Here is an 18843-nt window from a genome sequence, read left to right on the forward strand (position 1 = left end):
ACTTTACCCAACTCCTGCCTTTTCCATTCACAATTTATTCAAATCAAAGGACTTTAAAACAACTTTCTTTTACTTCTTGTTCAACAATTCGAATACCTATGTGCATCTTTTAGAACAAGATCCGGGATGTTTTGTGTCCTGGCAAAATTTCTCTTTGCAAGATATGGTGGAAAAGCTTTTTGCTGAGTGTTGAACGACAAGAGCCGAAGAAGACGGAGATACGCAGCTCTCCGAAGCCAAGTGTCGGTCCCGGGCATCTTTCGCCATAAACCGCTCTCAGGAGCTCCCTGCGCTCGGCACAATGCTCTGTGCGCAAAGAAGCCGCTTCTTTGCCTCCGGGAGACGGGGAGAACGGCAGTTTCCTAAATGCAAGCCGCACCAAACAGGCACAGTGTGAGCAGCATTCAGACTTAGAGAAAACAGTACTTTACCACTCTCCTGCCTTTTCCATTGTTCTTCTATTCGAAAAGAACGCGTTTTGGACAACGATCGTTTCCTTCTTGCAAAACTCTTTGCAGACCTCCCTGCAAGCTTTAGAAAATGATTTTGGATGTTTTCTTGACAGACACAGTTTCTCTTAGCAAGATATGGTGGAAAAGCTTTTTGCTGAGTGTTGAGCGGCAAGAGCCGAAGAAGACGCTGATGCGCAGCTCTCCGAAGCTGAGTGCCTGTCCACGGCGTCTTTCGGCAAAAAACCGCTCTCAGAAGCTCACCGCGCCGGCACAATGCTCTGTGCGCAAAGAAGCCGCTTCTTCGCCTCCGGGAGACGGAGAGAGCGTACAGCTTCCGAAAGGCGATGGTGCAAGCTGCCCAATAGCAGCATAATCTGAGCACCTTTCAAACAAATAGAAAAGAGTACTTTACCCAACTCCTGCCTTTTCCATTCACAATTTATTCAAATCAAAGGACTTTAAAACAACTTTCTTTTACTTCTTGTTCAACAATTCGAATACCTATGTGCATCTTTTAGAACAAGATCCGGGATGTTTTGTGTTCTGGCAAAATTTCTCCTTGCAAGATATGGTGGAAAAGCTTTTTGCTGAGTGTTGAACGACAAGAGCCGAAGAAGACGCAGATACGCAGCTCTCCGAAGCCAAATGTCGGTCCCGGGCATTGTTCGTCAGAAGCCGCTGTCAGGAGCTCCCTGCGCTCGGCACTATGTTGTGCGCAAAGAAGCCATTTCTTCGCCTCCGGGAGACGGAGAGAGCGGCAGCTTCCCAAAGGCGAAGATGCAAGCCGCACCACACAGGAACAGTGTGGGCAGCATTCACACTTAGAGAAAACAGTACTTTACCACTCTCCTGCCTTTTCCATTGTTCTTCTATTCGAAAAGAACGAGTTTTAAGCAACTATCTTTTCCTTCTTGCAAAACTCTTTGCAGACCTCCCTGCAAGCTTTAGAAAACGATTTTGGATGTTTTCTTGACAGACACAGTTTCTCTTAGCAAGATATGGTGGAAAAGCTTTTTGCTGAGTGTTGAGCGGCAAGAGCCGAAGAAGACGCAGATACGCAGCTCTCCGAAGCTGAGTGCCCGTCCACGGCGTCTTTCGGCAAAAAACCGCTCTCAGAAGCTCACCGCGCCGGCACAATGCTCTGTGCGCAAAGAAGCCGCTTCTTCGCCTCCGGGAGACGGAGAGAGCGTACAGCTTCCGAAAGGCGATGGTGCAAGCTGCCCAATAGCAGCATAATCTGAGCACCTTTCAAACAAATAGAAAAGAGTACTTTACCCAACTCCTGCCTTTTCCATTCACAATTTATTCAAATCAAAGGACTTTAAAACAACTTTCTTTTACTTCTTGTTCAACAATTCGAATACCTATGTGCATCTTTTAGAACAAGATCCGGGATGTTTTGTGTCCTGGCAAAATTTCTCTTTGCAAGATATGGTGGAAAAGCTTTTTGCTGAGTGTTGAACGACAAGAGCCGAAGAAGACGGAGATACGCAGCTCTCCGAAGCCAAGTGTCGGTCCCGGGCATCTTTCGCCATAAACCGCTCTCAGGAGCTCCCTGCGCTCGGCACAATGCTCTGTGCGCAAAGAAGCCGCTTCTTCGCCTCCGGGAGACGGGGAGAACGGCAGTTTCCTAAATGCAAGCCGCACCAAACAGGCACAGTGTGAGCAGCATTCAGACTTAGAGAAAACAGTACTTTACCACTCTCCTGCCTTTTCCATTGTTCTTCTATTCGAAAAGAACGCGTTTTGGACAACGATCGTTTCCTTCTTGCAAAACTCTTTGCAGACCTCCCTGCAAGCTTTAGAAAATGATTTTGGATGTTTTCTTGACAGACACAGTTTCTCTTAGCAAGATATGGTGGAAAAGCTTTTTGCTGAGTGTTGAGCGGCAAGAGCCGAAGAAGACGCTGATGCGCAGCTCTCCGAAGCTGAGTGCCTGTCCACGGCGTCTTTCGGCAAAAAACCGCTCTCAGAAGCTCACCGCGCCGGCACAATGCTCTGTGCGCAAAGAAGCCGCTTCTTCGCCTCCGGGAGACGGAGAGAGCGTACAGCTTCCGAAAGGCGATGGTGCAAGCTGCCCAATAGCAGCATAATCTGAGCACCTTTCAAACAAATAGAAAAGAGTACTTTACCCAACTCCTGCCTTTTCCATTCACAATTTATTCAAATCAAAGGACTTTAAAACAACTTTCTTTTACTTCTTGTTCAACAATTCGAATACCTATGTGCATCTTTTAGAACAAGATCCGGGATGTTTTGTGTCCTGGCAAAATTTCTCTTTGCAAGATATGGTGGAAAAGCTTTTTGCTGAGTGTTGAACGACAAGAGCCGAAGAAGACGGAGATACGCAGATCTGCGAAGCTAAGTGCTGGTCCCGGGCATCTTTCGCCATAAACCGCTCTCAGGAGCTCCCTGCGCTCGGCACAATGCTCTGTGCGCAAAGAAGCCGCTTCTTTGCCTCCGGGAGACGGGGAGAACGGCAGTTTCCTAAATGCAAGCCGCACCAAACAGGCACAGTGTGAGCAGCATTCAGACTTAGAGAAAACAGTACTTTACCACTCTCCTGCCTTTTCCATTGTTCTTCTATTCGAAAAGAACGCGTTTTGGACAACGATCGTTTCCTTCTTGCAAAACTCTTTGCAGACCTCCCTGCAAGCTTTAGAAAATGATTTTGGATGTTTTCTTGACAGACACAGTTTCTCTTAGCAAGATATGGTGGAAAAGCTTTTTGCTGAGTGTTGAGCGGCAAGAGCCGAAGAAGACGCTGATGCGCAGCTCTCCGAAGCTGAGTGCCTGTCCACGGCGTCTTTCGGCAAAAAACCGCTCTCAGAAGCTCACCGCGCCGGCACAATGCTCTGTGCGCAAAGAAGCCGCTTCTTCGCCTCCGGGAGACGGAGAGAGCGTACAGCTTCCGAAAGGCGATGGTGCAAGCTGCCCAATAGCAGCATAATCTGAGCACCTTTCAAACAAATAGAAAAGAGTACTTTACCCAACTCCTGCCTTTTCCATTCACAATTTATTCAAATCAAAGGACTTTAAAACAACTTTCTTTTACTTCTTGTTCAACAATTCGAATACCTATGTGCATCTTTTAGAACAAGATCCGGGATGTTTTGTGTTCTGGCAAAATTTCTCCTTGCAAGATATGGTGGAAAACCTTTTTGCTGAGTGTTGAACGACAAGAGCCGAAGAAGACGGAGATACGCAGATCTGCGAAGCTAAGTGCTGGTCCCGGGCATCTTTCGCCATAAACCGCTCTCAGGAGATCCCTGCGCTCGGAACAATGCTCTGTGCGCAAAGAAGCCGCTTCTTCGCCTCCGGGAGACGGAGAGAGCGGCAGCTTCCCAAAGGCGAAGATGCAAGCCGCACCAAACAGGCACAGTGTGGGCAGCATTCAGACTAAGAGAAAACAGTACTTTACCACTCTCCCGCCTATTCCATTGTTCTTCTATTCGAAAAGAACGAGTTTTGGACAACTATCTTTTCCTTTTTGCAAAACTCTTTGCAGACCTCCCTGCAAGCTTAAGAAAATGATTTTGGATGTTTTCTTGACAGGCACAGTTTCTCTTGGCAAGATATGGTGGAAAAGCTTTTTGCTGAGTGTTGAACGACAAGAGCCGAAGAAGACGCAGATACGCAGCTCTCCGAAGCCAAATGTCGGTCCCGGGCATTGTTCGTCAGAAGCCGCTGTCAGGAGTTCCTTGCGCTCGGCACTATGTTGTGCGCAAAGAAGCCGCTTCTTCGCCTCCGGGAGACGGAGAGAGCGGCAGCTTCCCAAAGGCGAAGATGCAAGCCGCACCACACAGGAACAGTGTGGGCAGCATTCACACTTAGAGAAAACAGTACTTTACCACTCTCCTGCCTTTTCCATTGTTCTTCTATTCGAAAAGAACGCGTTTTGGACAACGATCGTTTCCTTCTTGCAAAACTCTTTGCAGACCTCCCTGCAAGCTTTAGAAAATGATTTTGGATGTTTTCTTGACAGACACAGTTTCTCTTAGCAAGATATGGTGGAAAAGCTTTTTGCTGAGTGTTGAGCGGCAAGAGCCGAAGAAGACGCTGATGCGCAGCTCTCCGAAGCTGAGTGCCTGTCCACGGCGTCTTTCGGCAAAAAACCGCTCTCAGAAGCTCACCGCGCCGGCACAATGCTCTGTGCGCAAAGAAGCCGCTTCTTCGCCTCCGGGAGACGGAGAGAGCGTACAGCTTCCGAAAGGCGATGGTGCAAGCTGCCCAATAGCAGCATAATCTGAGCACCTTTCAAACAAATAGAAAAGAGTACTTTACCCAACTCCTGCCTTTTCCATTCACAATTTATTCAAATCAAAGGACTTTAAAACAACTTTCTTTTACTTCTTGTTCAACAATTCGAATACCTATGTGCATCTTTTAGAACAAGATCCGGGATGTTTTGTGTCCTGGCAAAATTTCTCCTTGCAAGATATGGTGGAAAAGCTTTTTGCTGAGTGTTGAACGACAAGAGCCGAAGAAGACGGAGATACGCAGCTCTCCGAAGCCAAGTGTCGGTCCCGGGCATCTTTCTCCATAAACCGCTCTCAGGAGCTCCCTGCGCTCGGCACAATGCTCTGTGCGCAAAGAAGCCGCTTCTTTGCCTCCGGGAGACGGGGAGAACGGCAGTTTCCTAAATGCAAGCCGCACCAAACAGGCACAGTGTGAGCAGCATTCAGACTTAGAGAAAACAGTACTTTACCACTCTCCTGCCTTTTCCATTGTTCTTCTATTCGAAAAGAACGCGTTTTGGACAACGATCGTTTCCTTCTTGCAAAACTCTTTGCAGACCTCCCTGCAAGCTTTAGAAAATGATTTTGGATGTTTTCTTGACAGACACAGTTTCTCTTAGCAAGATATGGTGGAAAAGCTTTTTGCTGAGTGTTGAGCGGCAAGAGCCGAAGAAGACGCTGATGCGCAGCTCTCCGAAGCTGAGTGCCCGTCCACGGCGTCTTTCGGCAAAAAACCGCTCTCAGAAGCTCACCGCGCCGGCACAATGCTCTGTGCGCAAAGAAGCCGCTTCTTCGCCTCCGGGAGACGGAGAGAGCGTACAGCTTCCGAAAGGCGATGGTGCAAGCTGCCCAATAGCAGCATAATCTGAGCACCTTTCAAACAAATAGAAAAGAGTACTTTACCCAACTCCTGCCTTTTCCATTCACAATTTATTCAAATCAAAGGACTTTAAAACAACTTTCTTTTACTTCTTGTTCAACAATTCGAATACCTATGTGCATCTTTTAGAACAAGATCCGGGATGTTTTGTGTTCTGGCAAAATTTCTCCTTGCAAGATATGGTGGAAAAGCTTTTTGCTGAGTGTTGAACGACAAGAGCCGAAGAAGACGCAGATACGCAGCTCTCCGAAGCCAAATGTCGGTCCCGGGCATTGTTCGTCAGAAGCCGCTGTCAGGAGCTCCCTGCGCTCGGCACTATGTTGTGCGCAAAGAAGCCATTTCTTCGCCTCCGGGAGACGGAGAGAGCGGCAGCTTCCCAAAGGCGAAGATGCAAGCCGCACCACACAGGAACAGTGTGGGCAGCATTCACACTTAGAGAAAACAGTACTTTACCACTCTCCTGCCTTTTCCATTGTTCTTCTATTCGAAAAGAACGAGTTTTAAGCAACTATCTTTTCCTTCTTGCAAAACTCTTTGCAGACCTCCCTGCAAGCTTTAGAAAACGATTTTGGATGTTTTCTTGACAGACACAGTTTCTCTTAGCAAGATATGGTGGAAAAGCTTTTTGCTGAGTGTTGAGCGGCAAGAGCCGAAGAAGACGCAGATACGCAGCTCTCCGAAGCTGAGTGCCCGTCCACGGCGTCTTTCGGCAAAAAACCGCTCTCAGAAGCTCACCGCGCCGGCACAATGCTCTGTGCGCAAAGAAGCCGCTTCTTCGCCTCCGGGAGACGGAGAGAGCGTACAGCTTCCGAAAGGCGATGGTGCAAGCTGCCCAATAGCAGCATAATCTGAGCACCTTTCAAACAAATAGAAAAGAGTACTTTACCCAACTCCTGCCTTTTCCATTCACAATTTATTCAAATCAAAGGACTTTAAAACAACTTTCTTTTACTTCTTGTTCAACAATTCGAATACCTATGTGCATCTTTTAGAACAAGATCCGGGATGTTTTGTGTCCTGGCAAAATTTCTCTTTGCAAGATATGGTGGAAAAGCTTTTTGCTGAGTGTTGAACGACAAGAGCCGAAGAAGACGCAGATACGCAGCTCTCCGAAGCCAAGTGTCGGTCCCGGGCATCTTTCGCCATAAACCGCTCTCAGGAGCTCCCTGCGCTCGGCACAATGCTCTGTGCGCAAAGAAGCCGCTTCTTTGCCTCCGGGAGACGGGGAGAACGGCAGTTTCCTAAATGCAAGCCGCACCAAACAGGCACAGTGTGAGCAGCATTCAGACTTAGAGAAAACAGTACTTTACCACTCTCCTGCCTTTTCCATTGTTCTTCTATTCGAAAAGAACGCGTTTTGGACAACGATCGTTTCCTTCTTGCAAAACTCTTTGCAGACCTCCCTGCAAGCTTTAGAAAATGATTTTGGATGTTTTCTTGACAGACACAGTTTCTCTTAGCAAGATATGGTGGAAAAGCTTTTTGCTGAGTGTTGAGCGGCAAGAGCCGAAGAAGACGCTGATGCGCAGCTCTCCGAAGCTGAGTGCCTGTCCACGGCGTCTTTCGGCAAAAAACCGCTCTCAGAAGCTCACCGCGCCGGCACAATGCTCTGTGCGCAAAGAAGCCGCTTCTTCGCCTCCGGGAGACGGAGAGAGCGTACAGCTTCCGAAAGGCGATGGTGCAAGCTGCCCAATAGCAGCATAATCTGAGCACCTTTCAAACAAATAGAAAAGAGTACTTTACCCAACTCCTGCCTTTTCCATTCACAATTTATTCAAATCAAAGGACTTTAAAACAACTTTCTTTTACTTCTTGTTCAACAATTCGAATACCTATGTGCATCTTTTAGAACAAGATCCGGGATGTTTTGTGTTCTGGCAAAATTTCTCCTTGCAAGATATGGTGGAAAAGCTTTTTGCTGAGTGTTGAACGACAAGAGCCGAAGAAGACGCAGATACGCAGCTCTCCGAAGCCAAATGTCGGTCCCGGGCATTGTTCGTCAGAAGCCGCTGTCAGGAGCTCCCTGCGCTCGGCACTATGTTGTGCGCAAAGAAGCCATTTCTTCGCCTCCGGGAGACGGAGAGAGCGGCAGCTTCCCAAAGGCGAAGATGCAAGCCGCACCACACAGGAACAGTGTGGGCAGCATTCACACTTAGAGAAAACAGTACTTTACCACTCTCCTGCCTTTTCCATTGTTCTTCTATTCGAAAAGAACGAGTTTTAAGCAACTATCTTTTCCTTCTTGCAAAACTCTTTGCAGACCTCCCTGCAAGCTTTAGAAAACGATTTTGGATGTTTTCTTGACAGACACAGTTTCTCTTAGCAAGATATGGTGGAAAAGCTTTTTGCTGAGTGTTGAGCGGCAAGAGCCGAAGAAGACGCAGATACGCAGCTCTCCGAAGCTGAGTGCCCGTCCACGGCGTCTTTCGGCAAAAAACCGCTCTCAGAAGCTCACCGCGCCGGCACAATGCTCTGTGCGCAAAGAAGCCGCTTCTTCGCCTCCGGGAGACGGAGAGAGCGTACAGCTTCCGAAAGGCGATGGTGCAAGCTGCCCAATAGCAGCATAATCTGAGCACCTTTCAAACAAATAGAAAAGAGTACTTTACCCAACTCCTGCCTTTTCCATTCACAATTTATTCAAATCAAAGGACTTTAAAACAACTTTCTTTTACTTCTTGTTCAACAATTCGAATACCTATGTGCATCTTTTAGAACAAGATCCGGGATGTTTTGTGTCCTGGCAAAATTTCTCTTTGCAAGATATGGTGGAAAAGCTTTTTGCTGAGTGTTGAACGACAAGAGCCGAAGAAGACGGAGATACGCAGCTCTCCGAAGCCAAGTGTCGGTCCCGGGCATCTTTCGCCATAAACCGCTCTCAGGAGCTCCCTGCGCTCGGCACAATGCTCTGTGCGCAAAGAAGCCGCTTCTTTGCCTCCGGGAGACGGGGAGAACGGCAGTTTCCTAAATGCAAGCCGCACCAAACAGGCACAGTGTGAGCAGCATTCAGACTTAGAGAAAACAGTACTTTACCACTCTCCTGCCTTTTCCATTGTTCTTCTATTCGAAAAGAACGCGTTTTGGACAACGATCGTTTCCTTCTTGCAAAACTCTTTGCAGACCTCCCTGCAAGCTTTAGAAAATGATTTTGGATGTTTTCTTGACAGACACAGTTTCTCTTAGCAAGATATGGTGGAAAAGCTTTTTGCTGAGTGTTGAGCGGCAAGAGCCGAAGAAGACGCTGATGCGCAGCTCTCCGAAGCTGAGTGCCTGTCCACGGCGTCTTTCGGCAAAAAACCGCTCTCAGAAGCTCACCGCGCCGGCACAATGCTCTGTGCGCAAAGAAGCCGCTTCTTCGCCTCCGGGAGACGGAGAGAGCGTACAGCTTCCGAAAGGCGATGGTGCAAGCTGCCCAATAGCAGCATAATCTGAGCACCTTTCAAACAAATAGAAAAGAGTACTTTACCCAACTCCTGCCTTTTCCATTCACAATTTATTCAAATCAAAGGACTTTAAAACAACTTTCTTTTACTTCTTGTTCAACAATTCGAATACCTATGTGCATCTTTTAGAACAAGATCCGGGATGTTTTGTGTTCTGGCAAAATTTCTCCTTGCAAGATATGGTGGAAAAGCTTTTTGCTGAGTGTTGAACGACAAGAGCCGAAGAAGACGCAGATACGCAGCTCTCCGAAGCCAAATGTCGGTCCCGGGCATTGTTCGTCAGAAGCCGCTGTCAGGAGCTCCCTGCGCTCGGCACTATGTTGTGCGCAAAGAAGCCATTTCTTCGCCTCCGGGAGACGGAGAGAGCGGCAGCTTCCCAAAGGCGAAGATGCAAGCCGCACCACACAGGAACAGTGTGGGCAGCATTCACACTTAGAGAAAACAGTACTTTACCACTCTCCTGCCTTTTCCATTGTTCTTCTATTCGAAAAGAACGAGTTTTAAGCAACTATCTTTTCCTTCTTGCAAAACTCTTTGCAGACCTCCCTGCAAGCTTTAGAAAACGATTTTGGATGTTTTCTTGACAGACACAGTTTCTCTTAGCAAGATATGGTGGAAAAGCTTTTTGCTGAGTGTTGAGCGGCAAGAGCCGAAGAAGACGCAGATACGCAGCTCTCCGAAGCTGAGTGCCCGTCCACGGCGTCTTTCGGCAAAAAACCGCTCTCAGAAGCTCACCGCGCCGGCACAATGCTCTGTGCGCAAAGAAGCCGCTTCTTCGCCTCCGGGAGACGGAGAGAGCGTACAGCTTCCGAAAGGCGATGGTGCAAGCTGCCCAATAGCAGCATAATCTGAGCACCTTTCAAACAAATAGAAAAGAGTACTTTACCCAACTCCTGCCTTTTCCATTCACAATTTATTCAAATCAAAGGACTTTAAAACAACTTTCTTTTACTTCTTGTTCAACAATTCGAATACCTATGTGCATCTTTTAGAACAAGATCCGGGATGTTTTGTGTCCTGGCAAAATTTCTCTTTGCAAGATATGGTGGAAAAGCTTTTTGCTGAGTGTTGAACGACAAGAGCCGAAGAAGACGCAGATACGCAGCTCTCCGAAGCCAAGTGTCGGTCCCGGGCATCTTTCGCCATAAACCGCTCTCAGGAGCTCCCTGCGCTCGGCACAATGCTCTGTGCGCAAAGAAGCCGCTTCTTTGCCTCCGGGAGACGGGGAGAACGGCAGTTTCCTAAATGCAAGCCGCACCAAACAGGCACAGTGTGAGCAGCATTCAGACTTAGAGAAAACAGTACTTTACCACTCTCCTGCCTTTTCCATTGTTCTTCTATTCGAAAAGAACGCGTTTTGGACAACGATCGTTTCCTTCTTGCAAAACTCTTTGCAGACCTCCCTGCAAGCTTTAGAAAATGATTTTGGATGTTTTCTTGACAGACACAGTTTCTCTTAGCAAGATATGGTGGAAAAGCTTTTTGCTGAGTGTTGAGCGGCAAGAGCCGAAGAAGACGCTGATGCGCAGCTCTCCGAAGCTGAGTGCCTGTCCACGGCGTCTTTCGGCAAAAAACCGCTCTCAGAAGCTCACCGCGCCGGCACAATGCTCTGTGCGCAAAGAAGCCGCTTCTTCGCCTCCGGGAGACGGAGAGAGCGTACAGCTTCCGAAAGGCGATGGTGCAAGCTGCCCAATAGCAGCATAATCTGAGCACCTTTCAAACAAATAGAAAAGAGTACTTTACCCAACTCCTGCCTTTTCCATTCACAATTTATTCAAATCAAAGGACTTTAAAACAACTTTCTTTTACTTCTTGTTCAACAATTCGAATACCTATGTGCATCTTTTAGAACAAGATCCGGGATGTTTTGTGTCCTGGCAAAATTTCTCTTTGCAAGATATGGTGGAAAAGCTTTTTGCTGAGTGTTGAACGACAAGAGCCGAAGAAGACGGAGATACGCAGATCTGCGAAGCTAAGTGCTGGTCCCGGGCATCTTTCGCCATAAACCGCTCTCAGGAGCTCCCTGCGCTCGGCACAATGCTCTGTGCGCAAAGAAGCCGCTTCTTTGCCTCCGGGAGACGGGGAGAACGGCAGTTTCCTAAATGCAAGCCGCACCAAACAGGCACAGTGTGAGCAGCATTCAGACTTAGAGAAAACAGTACTTTACCACTCTCCTGCCTTTTCCATTGTTCTTCTATTCGAAAAGAACGCGTTTTGGACAACGATCGTTTCCTTCTTGCAAAACTCTTTGCAGACCTCCCTGCAAGCTTTAGAAAATGATTTTGGATGTTTTCTTGACAGACACAGTTTCTCTTAGCAAGATATGGTGGAAAAGCTTTTTGCTGAGTGTTGAGCGGCAAGAGCCGAAGAAGACGCTGATGCGCAGCTCTCCGAAGCTGAGTGCCTGTCCACGGCGTCTTTCGGCAAAAAACCGCTCTCAGAAGCTCACCGCGCCGGCACAATGCTCTGTGCGCAAAGAAGCCGCTTCTTCGCCTCCGGGAGACGGAGAGAGCGTACAGCTTCCGAAAGGCGATGGTGCAAGCTGCCCAATAGCAGCATAATCTGAGCACCTTTCAAACAAATAGAAAAGAGTACTTTACCCAACTCCTGCCTTTTCCATTCACAATTTATTCAAATCAAAGGACTTTAAAACAACTTTCTTTTACTTCTTGTTCAACAATTCGAATACCTATGTGCATCTTTTAGAACAAGATCCGGGATGTTTTGTGTTCTGGCAAAATTTCTCCTTGCAAGATATGGTGGAAAACCTTTTTGCTGAGTGTTGAACGACAAGAGCCGAAGAAGACGGAGATACGCAGATCTGCGAAGCTAAGTGCTGGTCCCGGGCATCTTTCGCCATAAACCGCTCTCAGGAGATCCCTGCGCTCGGAACAATGCTCTGTGCGCAAAGAAGCCGCTTCTTCGCCTCCGGGAGACGGAGAGAGCGGCAGCTTCCCAAAGGCGAAGATGCAAGCCGCACCAAACAGGCACAGTGTGGGCAGCATTCAGACTAAGAGAAAACAGTACTTTACCACTCTCCCGCCTATTCCATTGTTCTTCTATTCGAAAAGAACGAGTTTTGGACAACTATCTTTTCCTTTTTGCAAAACTCTTTGCAGACCTCCCTGCAAGCTTAAGAAAATGATTTTGGATGTTTTCTTGACAGGCACAGTTTCTCTTGGCAAGATATGGTGGAAAAGCTTTTTGCTGAGTGTTGAACGACAAGAGCCGAAGAAGACGCAGATACGCAGCTCTCCGAAGCCAAATGTCGGTCCCGGGCATTGTTCGTCAGAAGCCGCTGTCAGGAGTTCCTTGCGCTCGGCACTATGTTGTGCGCAAAGAAGCCGCTTCTTCGCCTCCGGGAGACGGAGAGAGCGGCAGCTTCCCAAAGGCGAAGATGCAAGCCGCACCACACAGGAACAGTGTGGGCAGCATTCACACTTAGAGAAAACAGTACTTTACCACTCTCCTGCCTTTTCCATTGTTCTTCTATTCGAAAAGAACGCGTTTTGGACAACGATCGTTTCCTTCTTGCAAAACTCTTTGCAGACCTCCCTGCAAGCTTTAGAAAATGATTTTGGATGTTTTCTTGACAGACACAGTTTCTCTTAGCAAGATATGGTGGAAAAGCTTTTTGCTGAGTGTTGAGCGGCAAGAGCCGAAGAAGACGCTGATGCGCAGCTCTCCGAAGCTGAGTGCCTGTCCACGGCGTCTTTCGGCAAAAAACCGCTCTCAGAAGCTCACCGCGCCGGCACAATGCTCTGTGCGCAAAGAAGCCGCTTCTTCGCCTCCGGGAGACGGAGAGAGCGTACAGCTTCCGAAAGGCGATGGTGCAAGCTGCCCAATAGCAGCATAATCTGAGCACCTTTCAAACAAATAGAAAAGAGTACTTTACCCAACTCCTGCCTTTTCCATTCACAATTTATTCAAATCAAAGGACTTTAAAACAACTTTCTTTTACTTCTTGTTCAACAATTCGAATACCTATGTGCATCTTTTAGAACAAGATCCGGGATGTTTTGTGTTCTGGCAAAATTTCTCCTTGCAAGATATGGTGGAAAACCTTTTTGCTGAGTGTTGAACGACAAGAGCCGAAGAAGACGGAGATACGCAGATCTGCGAAGCTAAGTGCTGGTCCCGGGCATCTTTCGCCATAAACCGCTCTCAGGAGATCCCTGCGCTCGGAACAATGCTCTGTGCGCAAAGAAGCCGCTTCTTTGCCTCCGGGAGACGGAGAGAGCGGCAGCTTCCCAAAGGCGAAGATGCAAGCCGCACCAAACAGGCACAGTGTGGGCAGCATTCAGACTAAGAGAAAACAGTACTTTACCACTCTCCCGCCTATTCCATTGTTCTTCTATTCGAAAAGAACGAGTTTTGGACAACTATCTTTTCCTTTTTGCAAAACTCTTTGCAGACCTCCCTGCAAGCTTTAGAAAACAATTTTGGATGTTTTCTTGACAGGCACAGTTTCTCTTGGCAAGATATGGTGGAAAAGCTTTTTGCTGAGTGTTGAACGACAAGAGCCGAAGAAGACGCAGATACGCAGCTCTCCGAAGCTGAGTGCCCGTCCACGGCGTCTTTCGGCAAAAAACCGCTCTCAGAAGCTCACCGCGCCGGCACAATGCTCTGTGCGCAAAGAAGCCGCTTCTTCGCCTCCGGGAGACGGAGAGAGCGTACAGCTTCCGAAAGGCGATGGTGCAAGCTGCCCAATAGCAGCATAATCTGAGCACCTTTCAAACAAATAGAAAAGAGTACTTTACCCAACTCCTGCCTTTTCCATTCACAATTTATTCAAATCAAAGGACTTTAAAACAACTTTCTTTTACTTCTTGTTCAACAATTCGAATACCTATGTGCATCTTTTAGAACAAGATCCGGGATGTTTTGTGTCCTGGCAAAATTTCTCTTTGCAAGATATGGTGGAAAAGCTTTTTGCTGAGTGTTGAACGACAAGAGCCGAAGAAGACGGAGATACGCAGCTCTCCGAAGCCAAGTGTCGGTCCCGGGCATCTTTCGCCATAAACCGCTCTCAGGAGCTCCCTGCGCTCGGCACAATGCTCTGTGCGCAAAGAAGCCGCTTCTTTGCCTCCGGGAGACGGGGAGAACGGCAGTTTCCTAAATGCAAGCCGCACCAAACAGGCACAGTGTGAGCAGCATTCAGACTTAGAGAAAACAGTACTTTACCACTCTCCTGCCTTTTCCATTGTTCTTCTATTCGAAAAGAACGCGTTTTGGACAACGATCGTTTCCTTCTTGCAAAACTCTTTGCAGACCTCCCTGCAAGCTTTAGAAAATGATTTTGGATGTTTTCTTGACAGACACAGTTTCTCTTAGCAAGATATGGTGGAAAAGCTTTTTGCTGAGTGTTGAGCGGCAAGAGCCGAAGAAGACGCTGATGCGCAGCTCTCCGAAGCTGAGTGCCTGTCCACGGCGTCTTTCGGCAAAAAACCGCTCTCAGAAGCTCACCGCGCCGGCACAATGCTCTGTGCGCAAAGAAGCCGCTTCTTCGCCTCCGGGAGACGGAGAGAGCGTACAGCTTCCGAAAGGCGATGGTGCAAGCTGCCCAATAGCAGCATAATCTGAGCACCTTTCAAACAAATAGAAAAGAGTACTTTACCCAACTCCTGCCTTTTCCATTCACAATTTATTCAAATCAAAGGACTTTAAAACAACTTTCTTTTACTTCTTGTTCAACAATTCGAATACCTATGTGCATCTTTTAGAACAAGATCCGGGATGTTTTGTGTCCTGGCAAAATTTCTCTTTGCAAGATATGGTGGAAAAGCTTTTTGCTGAGTGTTGAACGACAAGAGCCGAAGAAGACGGAGATACGCAGCTCTCCGAAGCCAAGTGTCGGTCCCGGGCATCTTTCGCCATAAACCGCTCTCAGGAGCTCCCTGCGCTCGGCACAATGCTCTGTGCGCAAAGAAGCCGCTTCTTTGCCTCCGGGAGACGGGGAGAACGGCAGTTTCCTAAATGCAAGCCGCACCAAACAGGCACAGTGTGAGCAGCATTCAGACTTAGAGAAAACAGTACTTTACCACTCTCCTGCCTTTTCCATTGTTCTTCTATTCGAAAAGAACGCGTTTTGGACAACGATCGTTTCCTTCTTGCAAAACTCTTTGCAGACCTCCCTGCAAGCTTTAGAAAATGATTTTGGATGTTTTCTTGACAGACACAGTTTCTCTTAGCAAGATATGGTGGAAAAGCTTTTTGCTGAGTGTTGAGCGGCAAGAGCCGAAGAAGACGCTGATGCGCAGCTCTCCGAAGCTGAGTGCCTGTCCACGGCGTCTTTCGGCAAAAAACCGCTCTCAGAAGCTCACCGCGCCGGCACAATGCTCTGTGCGCAAAGAAGCCGCTTCTTCGCCTCCGGGAGACGGAGAGAGCGTACAGCTTCCGAAAGGCGATGGTGCAAGCTGCCCAATAGCAGCATAATCTGAGCACCTTTCAAACAAATAGAAAAGAGTACTTTACCCAACTCCTGCCTTTTCCATTCACAATTTATTCAAATCAAAGGACTTTAAAACAACTTTCTTTTACTTCTTGTTCAACAATTCGAATACCTATGTGCATCTTTTAGAACAAGATCCGGGATGTTTTGTGTTCTGGCAAAATTTCTCCTTGCAAGATATGGTGGAAAACCTTTTTGCTGAGTGTTGAACGACAAGAGCCGAAGAAGACGCAGATACGCAGCTCTCCGAAGCCAAATGTCGGTCCCGGGCATTGTTCGTCAGAAGCCGCTGTCAGGAGCTCCCTGCGCTCGGCACTATGTTGTGCGCAAAGAAGCCATTTCTTCGCCTCCGGGAGACGGAGAGAGCGGCAGCTTCCCAAAGGCGAAGATGCAAGCCGCACCACACAGGAACAGTGTGGGCAGCATTCACACTTAGAGAAAACAGTACTTTACCACTCTCCTGCCTTTTCCATTGTTCTTCTATTCGAAAAGAACGCGTTTTGGACAACGATCGTTTCCTTCTTGCAAAACTCTTTGCAGACCTCCCTGCAAGCTTTAGAAAATGATTTTGGATGTTTTCTTGACAGACACAGTTTCTCTTGGCAAGATATGGTGGAAAAGCTTTTTGCTGAGTGTTGAGCGGCAAGAGCCGAAGAAGACGCAGATACGCAGCTCTCCGAAGCTGAGTGCCCGTCCACGGCGTCTTTCGGCAAAAAACCGCTCTCAGAAGCTCACCGCGCCGGCACAATGCTCTGTGCGCAAAGAAGCCGCTTCTTCGCCTCCGGGAGACGGAGAGAGCGTACAGCTTCCGAAAGGCGATGGTGCAAGCTGCCCAATAGCAGCATAATCTGAGCACCTTTCAAACAAATAGAAAAGAGTACTTTACCCAACTCCTGCCTTTTCCATTCACAATTTATTCAAATCAAAGGACTTTAAAACAACTTTCTTTTACTTCTTGTTCAACAATTCGAATACCTATGTGCATCTTTTAGAACAAGATCCGGGATGTTTTGTGTCCTGGCAAAATTTCTCCTTGCAAGATATGGTGGAAAAGCTTTTTGCTGAGTGTTGAACGATAAGAGCCGAAGAAGACGGAGATACGCAGCTCTCCGAAGCCAAGTGTCGGTCCCGGGCATCTTTCGCCATAAACCGCTCTCAGGAGCTCCCTGCGCTCGGCACAATGCTCTGTGCGCAAAGAAGCCGCTTCTTTGCCTCCGGGAGACGGGGAGAACGGCAGTTTCCTAAATGCAAGCCGCACCAAACAGGCACAGTGTGAGCAGCATTCAGACTAAGAGAAAACAGTACTTTACCACTCTCCCGCCTATTCCATTGTTCTTCTATTCGAAAAGAACGAGTTTTGGACAACTATCTTTTCCTTTTTGCAAAACTCTTTGCAGACCTCCCTGCAAGCTTTAGAAAACAATTTTGGATGTTTTCTTGACAGGCACAGTTTCTCTTGGCAAGATATGGTGGAAAAGCTTTTTGCTGAGTGTTGAACGACAAGAGCCGAAGAAGACGCTGATGCGCAGCTCTCCGAAGCTGAGTGCCCGTCCACGGCGTCTTTCGGCAAAAAACCGCTCTCAGAAGCTCACCGCGCCGGCACAATGCTCTGTGCGCAAAGAAGCCGCTTCTTCGCCTCCGGGAGACGGAGAGAGCGTACAGCTTCCGAAAGGCGATGGTGCAAGCTGCCCAATAGCAGCATAATCTGAGCACCTTTCAAACAAATAGAAAAGAGTACTTTACCCAACTCCTGCCTTTTCCATTCACAATTTATTCAAATCAAAGGACTTTAAAACAACTTTCTTTTACTTCTTGTTCAACAATTCGAATACCTATGTGCATCTTTTAGAACAAGATCCGGGATGTTTTGTGTTCTGGCAAAATTTCTCCTTGCAAGATATGGTGGAAAACCTTTTTGCTGAGTGTTGAACGACAAGAGCCGAAGAAGACGCAGATACGCAGCTCTCCGAAGCCAAATGTCGGTCCCGGGCATTGTTCGTCAGAAGCCGCTGTCAGGAGCTCCCTGCGCTCGGCACTATGTTGTGCGCAAAGAAGCCATTTCTTCGCCTCCGGGAGACGGAGAGAGCGGCAGCTTCCCAAAGGCGAAGATGCAAGCCGCACCACACAGGAACAGTGTGGGCAGCATTCACACTTAGAGAAAACAGTACTTTACCACTCTCCTGCCTTTTCCATTGTTCTTCTATTCGAAAAGAACGAGTTTTAAGCAACTATCTTTTCCTTCTTGCAAAACTCTTTGCAGACCTCCCTGCAAGCTTTAGAAAACGATTTTGGATGTTTTCTTGACAGACACAGTTTCTCTTGGCAAGATATGGTGGAAAAGCTTTTTGCTGAGTGTTGAGCGGCAAGAGCCGAAGAAGACGCAGATACGCAGCTCTCCGAAGCTGAGTGCCCGTCCACGGCGTCTTTCGGCAAAAAACCGCTCTCAGAAGCTCACCGCGCCGGCACAATGCTCTGTGCGCAAAGAAGCCGCTTCTTCGCCTCCGGGAGACGGAGAGAGCGTACAGCTTCCGAAAGGCGATGGTGCAAGCTGCCCAATAGCAGCATAATCTGAGCACCTTTCAAACAAATAGAAAAGAGTACTTTACCCAACTCCTGCCTTTTCCATTCACAATTTATTCAAATCAAAGGACTTTAAAACAACTTTCTTTTACTTCTTGTTCAACAATTCGAATACCTATGTGCATCTTTTAGAACAAGATCCGGGATGTTTTGTGTCCTGGCAAAATTTCTCCTTGCAAGATATGGTGGAAAAGCTTTTTGCTGAGTGTTGAACGATAAGAGCCGAAGAAGACGGAGATACGCAGCTCTCCGAAGCCAAGTGTCGGTCCCGGGCATCTTTCGCCATAAACCGCTCTCAGGAGCTCCCTGCGCTCGGCACAATGCTCTGTGCGCAAAGAAGCCGCTTCTTTGCCTCCGGGAGACGGGGAGAACGGCAGTTTCCTAAATGCAAGCCGCACCAAACAGGCACAGTGTGAGCAGCATTCAGACTTAGAGAAAACAGTACTTTACCACTCTCCTGCCTTTTCCATTGTTCTTCTATTCGAAAAGAACGCGTTTTGGACAACGATCGTTTCCTTCTTGCAAAACTCTTTGCAGACCTCCCTGCAAGCTTTAGAAAATGATTTTGGATGTTTTCTTGACAGACACAGTTTCTCTTAGCAAGATATGGTGGAAAAGCTTTTTGCTGAGTGTTGAGCGGCAAGAGCCGAAGAAGACGCTGATGCGCAGCTCTCCGAAGCTGAGTGCCTGTCCACGGCGTCTTTCGGCAAAAAACCGCTCTCAGAAGCTCACCGCGCCGGCACAATGCTCTGTGCGCAAAGAAGCCGCTTCTTCGCCTCCGGGAGACGGAGAGAGCGTACAG

The sequence above is a fragment of the Agelaius tricolor genome, unplaced genomic scaffold, assembly GCF_023055355.1.
Source record: "Agelaius tricolor isolate 1412-34295 unplaced genomic scaffold, bAgeTri1.0.p SCAF_13, whole genome shotgun sequence".
NCBI lineage: Eukaryota > Metazoa > Chordata > Aves > Passeriformes > Icteridae > Agelaius > Agelaius tricolor.